The 12,727-nt window shown below is 32.0% G+C and overlaps 1 protein-coding gene across 6 annotated transcripts in view; it reads left to right on the forward strand.

The window, feature by feature from the left end:
- PRR16 (proline rich 16) overlaps positions 1 to 12,727 on the forward strand; it is a 284,921-nt gene that overhangs the window by 102,846 nt on the left and 169,348 nt on the right. The window lies entirely within an intron of this gene.

Consider the following 12,727-nt stretch of genomic DNA (forward strand, 5'->3'; position numbering starts at 1 on the left):
TATTAATTTTAATTTGTGTGTTTGTGTGTGTGTGTGTGTGTATTTTTGGATTAGTAGAGGAAACATATCTATGTATCTATCATCTCTCTGTTTCTGTCTCTGTCTCTCTCTCTCCCTTTGTCGTCTTTATATGTTTTTATATTCTCTTTTTATGTAGTAATGAAGCCCTAAAAAACAGATGATGCATTTTTATTTGACATAATTCTCTTCAGAGCTAATTTTATAAGATATGTAGATGTGGCCCCTGGTTACTTTAGCCTCTAAAAAACACTGGAACTCTCGCCAAAGTTTACCAGCATACATGTGGTAGCTTTGGAATGAATAGCATAATTTAATATTGTATTAGAAACACTAGCTTTGGCAATAAGAGCTGAGAAAGAGATTAAAGGAATAAGAATAGGCAATGAGGAAACCAAATTATCACTCTTTGTCGACAATATGATGGTATACTTAGAGAACCCCAGAGATTCTACTAAAAAGTTATTAGAAATAATCCACAACTTTAGCAAAGTTACTGGTTATAAAATAAACCCACATAAGTCATCAGCATTCTTATATATCACTAAGAAAATCCAACAGTCAGAGTTACAAAGAGAAATTCCATTTAAAGTAACTACTGATAATATAAAATATTTAGGAATCTATCTGCCAAGGGAAAATCAGAAACTTTATGAGCAAAATTACAGACCGCTTTTCACACAAATTAAGTCTGATCTAACCAATTGGAAAAATATTAAATGCTCTTGGATAGGGCAAGCAAATATAATAAAGATGACAATATTACCTAAACTAATCTATTTATTTAGCGCTATACCAATCAGACTCCCAAAAACTATTTTAATGACCTAGAAAAATAACAACAAAATTCATATGGAAAAACAAAAGGTCAAGAATTTCAAGGGAATTAATGAAAAAAAAGTCAAATGAAGGTGGCTTAGCTGTACCAGATCTAAAATTATATTATAGAGCAGCAGTTACCAAAACCATTTGGTATTGGCTAAGGAATAGATTAGTTGATCAGTGGAATAGATTAGGTTCAAGGGATAAAACAATCAACAAATATAGCAACCTAGTCTTTGACAAACCCAAAGACCCCAGCTTTTGGGATAAGAACTTATTGTTTGATAAAAATTGCTGGGAAAATTGGAAACTAATATGGCAGAAACTAGGCATTGATCCACACTTAACACCGTACACCAAGATAAGGTCAAAATGGGTTCATGACCTAGGCATAAAGAATGAAATTATTAATAAATTAGAGGAACACAGGATAGCTTACCTCTCAGACCTGTGGAAGGGGAAGGACTTTATGACCAAAGCAGAACTAGAGATCATTACTGATCACAAAATAGAAAATTTCAATTATACCAAACTGAAAAGTTTTTGTACAAACAAAACTAATGCAGACAAGATTAGAAGGGAAGCAATAAACTGGGAAAATATTTTTACAGTCAAAGGTTCTGATAAAGGCCTCATTTCCAAAATATATAGAGAATTAACTCTAATTTATAAAAAATCAAGCCATTCTCCCATTGAAAAATGGTCAAAGAATATGAACAGACAATTCTCAGATGAAGAAATTGAAATTATTTCTAGTCATATGAAAAGATGCTCCAAGTCATTATTAATCAGAGAAATGCAAATTAAGACAACTCTAAGATACCACTACACACCTATCAGATTGGCTAAGATGACAGGAAAAAATAATGATGATTGTTGGAGGGGATGTGGGAAAACTGGGACATTGATGCATTGTTGGTGGAGTTGTGAACAAATCCAACCATTTTGGAGAGTAGTTTGGAACTATGCTCAAAAAGTTATCAAACTGTGCATACCATTTGATCCAGCAGTGTTACTACTGGGCTTATATCCCAAAGAGATTATAAAGAAGGGAAAGGGACCTGTATGTGCACGAATGTTTGTGGCAGCCCTTTTTGTAGTGGCTAGAAACTGGAAACTGAATGGATGTCCATCAGTTGGAGAATGGCTGAATAAATTGTGGTATATGAATATTATGGAATATTACTGTTCTGTAAGAAATGACCAACAGGATGATTTCAGAAAGGCCTGGAGAGACTTACACGAACTGATGCTGAGTGAAATGAGCAGGACCAGCAGATCATTGTATACTTCAACAACAATATTATATGATGACCAGTTCTGATGGACCTGGCCATCCTCAGCAACGAGACCAACCAAATCATTTCCAATGGAGCAGTAATGAACTGAACCAGCTACGCCCAGAGAAAGAACTCTGGGAGATGACTAAAAACCATTACATCGAATTCCCAGTCCCTATATTTATGCCCACCTGCATTTTTGATTTCCTTCACAAGCTAATTGTACAATATTTCAAAGTCTGATTCTTTTTATACAGCAAAATAACGTTTTGGTCATGTATACTTATTGTGTATCTAATTTATATTTTAATGTATTTAACATCTACTGGTCATCCTGCCATCTAGGGGAGGGGGTGGAGGGGTAAGAGGTGAAAAATTGGAACAAGAGGTTTGGCAATTGTTAATGCTGTAAAGTTACCCATGCATATAACCTGTAAACAAAAGGCTATTAAATAAAAAAAAAAAAAGGAATGATTAGCATATCATTCAGCTATTTTACCTATGAATGACATCAGAGATTAATAAAATAAATTAGTCCAAGAAAGTAAACCACAATGAAGTTTGTATCTTAATAAATTATACTTTAAGTTATTACTTCAGTAAGGACAACTTTGCCTGCTGTATGTATGCTTTATGTGAATGTAAAGTGATTGTACTGCTTACATAAATGCCAAGGGCAAGGAGAGGGAGAAAATAGAGTACTATCTAACTGTTCCAGATATTTCTATTTCTGTTTTCCAAAGAGTGTTATTGTTGTTGCTGCTGCTGCTACTGCAACTGCTGTTATTGCTGTTGCTGCTACCTTCTTTTGCTGTTATTTCCTTTTAGAATATCGTTTGTGTGGTGAGATGATTGGCTAAACCTGATCAGATGTATCCAAACATATATGTTTAGTATTCAATACTATTGCAATGATCCTAGAGTCTCTTCTTGTTTTAGCCATCCCATTATTCCATGCTATTTAACCTTTGCTCTTGAGAAATCACTAAAGTGCTAGGCATCTTAAATAAGTAAAGGCTAAAACTTAAATTATTCCAAGAGCTTCTTAGTATAAATATGTGTAATAATTATTGCTGGCTTATTTTAAGATAGTAAACCTCTATGCTAAAAGGGCAGTGGAACTACACACACTGATCACAATCTCCCTGTTAGAAAGAATCATAGATTTAGAGATAGGGCAATGTAAAATGTAATTTAATCAACTCTTTCATTTTACAGATGAAAGAACTGAGTCCCAGAGAGGTCAAATGATTTCCTTAGGGCTGCACTTATAGGAAGTTGCAGAGCTGTATTTTGAACAAGGTGATTTCACTATAAATCTGGATTCCTTTTCTGCCCCTATAGCATACTCCAGTGTTGCTTGTATGTAGGTATGTATACACACACACACACATGCACACACACACACACACACACACACACATACACACACATATATTTCATTTGTCCCTTATTTCCAGTGTCAACTGAATAAATTTCCTTTTTTTAATTTCCATTGACTCCAATAAGATAATGCTGGAGTAACTTAAAAAAAAAAATTTGGAAGAGAGTTCCAGATCTACATTCAATTAGGGTAAAGATCTCATACTATGGAAATTTCTCTTACATGGATCACAGATTCTAAAAATGTTCCCATAGGCAGTATGAATTTAAGTCTTGAATCTAATTCTTCCTGCTACTAAGGCTAATTAGCCATTGTCACATAGCATCTCTTTTTAGATACCAATGATCTCTCTTACAGGAAAAATAATAATTTTCATAAGATGGAAATGTGGTTTAAAATTTTTAACTTTTATTCTTAGACTGAAGTTTTTTTTCCTGAAATACCAGCATTAAATACTTCTAATGTACTGTGAAGCAATGGTTTATGATGCCATGAAATATATAAATGTGTGTGTGTGTGTGAACAGATATTATATTATATTCAAATATAATGTTATATTCTAATATAATAATCTGTTTTTAAAATCTCAAATCAGGTTTGTTTGTTTTTTTTTTTTTAGCAAAAGTGAATGATTGGTTGAGTAGGTATTATAACATACTCTGTCTTATAACATAAATTTTTATCGGTGGTATTCCAAGGACATTTAAAAATCATCCTTAGAGTGTAGTTTATTGACAAAGCAACTTGGAAACAATTGTGGTGAAAATGGGATTTACGTTATGAGTTTGTGAAACCATATAGGCCAGACATATTATATATGTTTATCACATATGTCCAGAATATATATACATGTGCATTTGTATTTATATACTCACATAAATGTGTATTATGTATGTGTATTTGTATGTATGTGCACACATACATATAAAATAACTTTTTTTAAAATAAAATAGCAAATATTTATTAAATCATTAGTTGATTTTTGCCTAATAACATAATAAAAGTAAAATGTTTGATGTTGTTATTTTGTAAATGAGTACATTTGATATTTAGATTTCTTAGTTTACATTTTATCAGCAATCTTTTAAAGTTACAAAATTTTTTATAACTTGCTACATGAAAATTCTAGATTCCTTTTTAAGAGGGATGCTTCAGTGAGTTTTCAGCAAAAACTCCAAGATTTTCAGAGGCTAAAAAGTCATTGGGGGAAAAAAAAAACGGCAAAGAAAGCCTAGGATGCAAGATGGACAGTCCCAGAGAGAGGCTTCAATTCTTAATTCCACATGAAGAGGTTAGAAAGACAATAAATGATGCCTTTATTCCATAAGCTACCTTAATACCTTTTATCCTAGCCTTTAGTATACTAAGATTCCCAAAAGATTTGGAGGTGAAAATGACTGAACTGAAACCAAGGAAGAAATTAGTGGTAAGATAAGTCAGTTCTCTCTTTTCTCTTGGTAGACATAATGTACATCCTTTGAGCTGAGATCACTGAGGTGTCAAAGGAAGGAACCTTCTGCCAATCTAAAAATAAGAGTTATTTCCTTAGCTGGCTGTACTTAGTAGTATTCCAACTCAGAAGATGATGGCATTATTCCAGTTAAAGTTTATAACCTATCCCAGCAAATATGTTACAGTGGAAAAAGACTGAAACTACCATTGCAAATGCTCGCTAAAAAGTAAACCCAGGAGACCAGGTCATCTATTTGTCCAATAAAGATGATTCATACAACAGCCTGTTGAGTTCAGATTGAAAGTTGATAACCAAGGGCAGAGTGTCCAATCCTGCCTCATTTGGCAGCTGCTGTTTAGTGGCTTCCTGGCTAAACTCCAGAAATGACAGAACTTGTTAAGAAGCTAGCACAATTAACAAGCAACTTGCTCAGCTCAGTTCAGCAACAAATTTTCTCATTCAACTAAGATACTAAATATTAGGAATAGTAAGTACAAGTGAGCTGCCAGTTAATTGGAGAAATGAGGGTCATTCTAGCTTTCTACAGTGATATAATCATAGCTAAGCATGAGAACACTCTAAAGGAAGAAAGTACCTTGAGGTCTGCTGTTTCAGAGTCACACATTTTCTCCTCCTGGCCTAGATATGTGTGGATATTTCATTTCTGGGAGATGATGTTTCTGATGTTAGAGGAAATAACTTGGAGTTTATCTTACTAATTCATTTGAGAAAGGGACTGCTAAAGAGCTATTGGCTGATTTTTAAGGGGAAGAATCCCAATGGAGGCTTTTGAACTAGCATTTAGGAAGTTAGGAACCACAGGATTATGTCTATAATTCTTAGCATAGTAACAGCTTCCCCTCTGGAAAGCCAGCAACTTAATGATAATGTTATTTAGACAAGCAATGGGACATTATATGATCTATTAATTTATTTTCCTTCAATATCCTGAAATTAATTGATTGTGTACATATGTAGGAAGGATACAACATGAAAAAGCACTGAACTGATGTAAAACAACATACAAAATATTCCTCAGATTCTTACTTGGTTTGAGATCCTGGGAAACTAATGTAACATTTTTCAGTCTCAGTTTGTTAATCTTTAAAATAAAGATGATAATAGCATGTACCTTCAAGGGTTTCTATGAGTATCAAATGATATGACAAATATAAGATTTCTATAAATATCAAAGCACAATATGAAAACAAGTTCTTATTATTGGTTTTGCTAATAATAATTCTAAACATGTGATTCTGTTTATTTGTATGTTAAATCCTTTCAGGATTTATCCACTTAATTTAATTGTATTACATAAACCTTAAAGCAATTAGAGAAATTAATAACTAATTTAGTGCCAGAATTACATACAAAACACTAATATTTCTTTTTGGTATTAAGGAAAAAAATTGAATTTTTCTATGATTAAGATTAGAGCAAAAAATATCACTCATTGCATCAAGTGACTGTTTTAAAGTTACTAGAAAGGTCTCTTACCTGGTCATTTACAGAGATCTTCTCTGTTCATCATAATTCTTTCTGTATTAACTTGAAATGAGTTGATGATTCATATCTCCAATTGTTTTAATTGACGAACTAATATGTATCAGATTGTAAGGCACTGAACATGAAATAAGTAAAACAATACATATTTACTCTCAGTTTGCAGTATAATTGGGAGGAGATTATAATATACAAAAATATTTATATATCGTTTGAACAAATATGAATAAATAGAGCATTTGTATAGTGCTGACTCTATGCAAAGCACTGTGCTGTGTTGTGGGATCCAAAATAAGATAGTTTCTGCTCTAAAGGAACTCATCTTCTAAATGAGAGAGGTAAAAGATTTCACATGTAAATCAATTGGAAAGATCTCATGGTTCTTAGCGTGCAGAAGGTAGCTAGAAGATAATGCCTCTTCTTTAATATCATTCTCAGTGACTCAGTAAACATATAACAGCTTATTCTCAAAAAGAAGAAAAAAGTATCAAAATTCTAACAGGGCATTAGGCCACATTAAAAAGTAGACAAGTGACTATATCTACAGAGGTAGCAGTTCTATTATATCTGTTTTAGCATCATGGGATTTAAAGTTGGAAGGAACCTTAATTATAATCTAACCCAACACCCTGGTTTTATAGATGAAGAAACAGGACAGAGGTGATTTGTCTAAGATCACCTATGTCTAATTCTAACTCTAAATGCAATATTCTTTTCATTCTCTGGTAAAGTTCCTTCCAGGGTATTATATTTAGTATTGGGCATCACATTTTAGGAAGACTACTAATAACTTGGAAGATGAGCATGATGGTGAAAAGCCTCGTATCATTATATATACATATATATATATATATATATATATATATACTTATCTTCCAAGTATGAAGTGCTTATCATGTAAACAGAGAGATTAAAATAATTTATTTTGGCCCCAGAATCCAGAATTCTCTCTTTCTTCACTTCTTGAAACTCCTCACCCATATTACTTTACATTTAATTTGTATATATTTAACATTTCTTTCTATGTATTGTACATAGTCTCACAATACCCCCATACACACAAACATACACATATATACATGCTAGAGAATGTAAATTATTTCAGGACAGAGACTGTTTTGTTTCCCCACCTTCCTCTCTTTGTTTTTGTCTTTATTCCTTCTTTCCTCTCTTTCTTTATCATTGCCTTCATCTCTACCTTTCTTTCTTATGATATCATAGGTGAGTAGATAATTTATCATGCACACTCTATGTTCTAATCACTATACTAAGAGCTTGGGATACAAATACAAGCAAACAAGATAGGAAGGAACTTAAATTATGTTAGGACAAGATTATATAAATTGAATTAAAATGAAGCCATTGATGAGAATTTGAATAGGGTTAAGTTAAACTTGAAATAAAGAGGAGTGGATAAATCAGTATCAAATAAGTTTTCCTTCATTAAAAGTTTTCAAATCATAGGCTATACAAAATTTGGATTATGTTGTATAGTGAATTCTTTTATACACATGCAAATTGAACTAGCTGTCCTCTGAGATCCCCTACAACATTGAGATTCAGTGAATCTGAGAGAGAATGTAATAAGGGCAAATGAGAAGTCTAGACAAAGTATTTTAGGAATTTGAAGAGGAAAAACATTAACAAAAATAAAGTTTATTATGTAAATACTTTGTCTTTTTATTTCTTATCACTATTTTTCTTTGTAATACCATCTTTTATGTTTAGAGTGATATATTAATTATTTGCCAATTTATATATCTGTCTATACAGTTAGTTATTTACCTGTCATTATCTATTGTATTCTATTATAAGATATACAGATTTTTATATGCTTGTTGAGAAATTCAATTACATGGTACTGCACTTCTTTACTGAACACTATTTTCTTAGACTTGAACTCCAGGAAAAAAAGATAAAATAATTTCACAGGTAAAACTGGGGGAAAAAAAGAATTACTTAAATTGCATAACGTTCCAGGACTCTGCTAGAACCAGCTGAGAGAGATGGTTAAATTACAAGTGAATATTTATATTTCAGAAATTAACAAATACTATAAATGAAGCTCTGAAGACTATTTTCTTGACTATTTAAACTTCAAAAGAAATGAAGAAAATGTTAACAATGCAACATATATATATTTAAAAGTGTCCTATATTTAAAAGTGTGTCCTGTATACTTTCCCCAACCCAGACAAAAACTTATAAGCATATCACTGTCTTAAATATGTTCAAGGCAAACATAGGAGATGAGTACATAATGTTAGGCTTAGGTAGGTATTTCATGCCACTGGTTTTACAAAGAGATGCTCACTTAAGTATTTTTAAAATGTCTCTTAAGAAGTTTAACCCTTATACTACTGTCATATATCTGACAGTATTTGTCAATGATCTCATATAGATAACGTGATAAATTACTTGAGACATGCAGTTCTTTACTATAAGATCACTGATTGACCATGATTATGGTTGTAATTTTTTGATTCAAAATGTTTTCTTGTCATTAGACTCATTTAGTGAGAATATATAGTCATCAAAGCATAGATTGTGCTTTGATTCCTACATAAAGCTTGCATTCTATTGGGAGAAGATAGCATATAAAGAGAGGCTAGAAATGGGCATAGGAAGGTATCCTTACAAGTACAAGATAGCATGGAAAAGTGAATTTGGAAGTAAATGCCTGGTTGAGTTCCTTCCTGAAACAGCTGTTTGCTGATGGAGTCACCAGTTAGCAGAGAAAGAGGTCAGGCAATAGTTTCTTCAAGGTGGTAAAGAGATGTGTAATCTTATGACCCTAATAAAAGTTTTATTGGTCAGATTTTTAATTCTGAGATAAACTGTTTCTTTCATAAGTTTTTAAGGGAAAATAAATGTGCTGAGATTGCTCACTCCCTTTCCTTCTCATATAGAAGAAAATAGGCATATACTAACTGACTGAAAAGAGGAAAAAAACAAATATTCACCCAATATGAGATTCATGTATTTTAATACCTATGTTTTCATTTGTTCTGACAATAACTTCTTTTTTCCATTTACTTTCAGATAAATAGAAGCAAATAATATCAACTAGAGCTGGGAAGTTGATTATGGCCACATAATAATAGAGAAGCGAAATAAGCTTGCTTATATATATATATATATATATATATATATATATATATATATATATATATTTTTTTTTTTTTTTTTTTTAAAGTACGTAGATGTATGGTAGATGATTTCTCAACAGTTTCAATTGGTTTGGCCTGAGACCATTTCTAAATCAAATGAGGTAGTTTTTCAACTCACCTTTGCTGGAAACTGAACCAAGGAATAATTGAAATGACTCACTAACAGGTTTTTGCCAGATAAATAGGCACTATCAGTAAGACAATAGAACTGAGTTTGTTTTTAAAACAATTATAATCTTACTTTAATTCTTCATGGTATCATAGAGAGAACTCTTGCTTTTCAAAGATTATTCCAGTAAGAGAATGCAAACTCTGGAAATGCATACCAAGTTGAAAGAGCTTGAAATGTACTCTGTTATAAATTATAAATCTATCATTCAAGGATAACCAACCTAGTTAAGTGAAAAGTGTCTCTTTGTAAAAGTTCACCATGAGATGATCATTTATTGGGGAAAAGGACAGAAATTCATGAAGACATTGTACTGAAATGCAAATGGGATTATAATTTGCAGTGGCTAAAGGAGAATACATACATGAAATCACAAATCTTTCAAGTTTATATATGTACATGTACACACAAAATACATACATCATAATACACACATACTAAACACAAAAATAGAATAAAGAGAAATAGGCTCTTTGGGCATTTGTGCTATTTGAGTATAGTGACATGTGAGTGCCAACAATTAGTACTTGGTCGTGCTTCTGCTACATACACATTCCTTGACCTTTTTGGAGATCAGAAGGCATGTGGAGTAAGTCTGTGATTTTGAGTCATTCATCCCAGGAGTTCTGAGAGCTTCTGTTGAGAAAGAATTTTCTGAGCAATGGTTACACAATATAAATATGAGGACTGCCCTTTTTTGTCATAAAGTGGTTTATAAACTAAATACAAAAAAATCTGTAGATAGAAGCACAGAAGCAGTTGTTTTTTTTTCATTGAAAAAGTAATCTATTTTTCTTTAAACTAAAGAACATTTTGACCATTCTTCCCCCCATTTAATAAAAAATATCCTTCTCAAATATCACAGGAAATGTTTCTTTATTGTAGTTGTAGATTATATAATTTTATTATCTACTCATTTCTATACTGATAATTCCATTTTTAACTTAGGAAACTCAGTATAATAAGAACATTTGATTCAATAAGTTTTTTTTAATTTAATATTATAAAAACAATGTCACTTAATTGTAAAAATGTAATTAGATGGATGAAATTTCGAGATATTTCAAAAATGTGTAAATATTCAATATAAATTTATTCTTTCATTTTGTAGTATTACAAATTCTTTCCAACATGATTCTTGAAACTATCTCAAATATCAATCTTTTTTTCCCTCCTGAATTATATCTGTAGCCTATTTATAGATTTTTTTTTCTTACATCACAGTTCTGAGGTTAAGTTCATGGAGTTAATAGGCTGTTGACTTGTAAAGCAGCAAGGGGCTGAGGCTGACTGTGTTCCATCTGCTAATAAAGACCCCGTAGGAGATGATATGATCTCTGTCTGCTCTACTTTCAAACAGCTAGCATATCACTGGTGTTATGATGCTGACAATCTATAAGGGATACAGAATGTTAGATTTAGAAATATTTTTTCCAAGGTCATATAACCATACCGTGGTAGATTATTGTCTAGAACTCAATTTTTTTTGATCAACAATCTAGCCTTTAATCCTCTAAATCTTTCCTATACCCCACTTCCTTACTTCTGTTGGTATGAAATATAAGGTACAGTTCCACAACTAAAAAGTTCTCAAGAACCTGAAAGGGAATGTAGTTAATATTTCTTTGCCATTGTGTGAAATATCTTCGTATAATAAATAATAATGCTTCAATTTTTTTTATTCTTAGTTTAGATGAACCACCATAGTTTTAGCTTATCAATATACTATGTCCTTTGGCATTTGGATCAATTTTAGATCAAAGGTTAATTATTGTTCCCTCTACCTGCCCTATCCAAGCTGTACCTTCCTACTACTCTTCAACTTCCCCTTCTCCTTGTGTAATTCACTTTTTAAAGAAACAAATTATTTTATTTAAAAAAAAAACAGAAGAAAAACAGAAAAGAAATACAAAACAAAAGGGAATATTGTCATGTAGCCAGCAGAACATCAAGGAGGATTCAAAATATGTAACAACAGATTACCAGATCAAGAATGTGTGTGTATGTGTATATATATATATATGAAATTATATTGTGTGTCCATTGTTTCTTTACTTCCTTGTAAATTATTCTTTTGTTCTCTGCTGCTCATCTTTTTTACTTTCTTCTTTTCCTCTTTTCATACCTCCCCAAGCAGCCTATAGTTAATAAAGGGTATATTTATGTATACATATGTAGATATATACATACACATACATACATACATAAACATCCCCATATATCCCCACAGACATATCTTTCCTATCGCTGCCTACTCTTTGCTTTAATTCTGCTCCTAACTTGCCTTGCTATTACTTAACCTCTCCCCACCCAGGGATTCCTCCCTTGTCTTCTTCCCACACCCTTTGCTTCCCACTCCACAAATCCCTCCCCCCTCATTTCTTTATAGATTTTGGAAAGTGCTATACTCTTTGTGGCATATATATATAGTGCTACTTATTTAACCCATTCCCCAATGTGAGTAGGTTTTCAGAACTAGGAACCCTCCTTCCCTCTCTAATGATTTTATGTCTAGTTTTCTTTGTGACTCATTTGTATAAAATAATTGCTATTTGTATAATTCACTTTGATTTCATAAATATAAGGAACACAGGTTGAGAGATAATCTTTTATCTAGGCAGATCTGTGCTTACTCTTCAACTATAGTATTAGAAAGGAAGGGGAATTAAATTTAAGATGTGGAGTTTATTCTTTCATACATTTCTTCTCTGCTCTGATAAATTTGGTAAAACATAACCTCAACATATATAAGAAAAGTTTCTTTAGCTTGAGATCCAAGGGAAGAATTTTTGTTCATCCTTAGAAATGAGAGGGAAAGAGAGGGATAAGAGTTTAATGAACAAGCAATCCAAGCATAGGGTTCATGGTTCTAAAAAAAAAAGATTTTTCAACAAAATGTTTGCATCATATACTTTGTAAAAAGAAAAGA

This window comes from Sarcophilus harrisii, chromosome 1 (genome assembly GCF_902635505.1).
Source record: "Sarcophilus harrisii chromosome 1, mSarHar1.11, whole genome shotgun sequence".
NCBI lineage: Eukaryota > Metazoa > Chordata > Mammalia > Dasyuromorphia > Dasyuridae > Sarcophilus > Sarcophilus harrisii.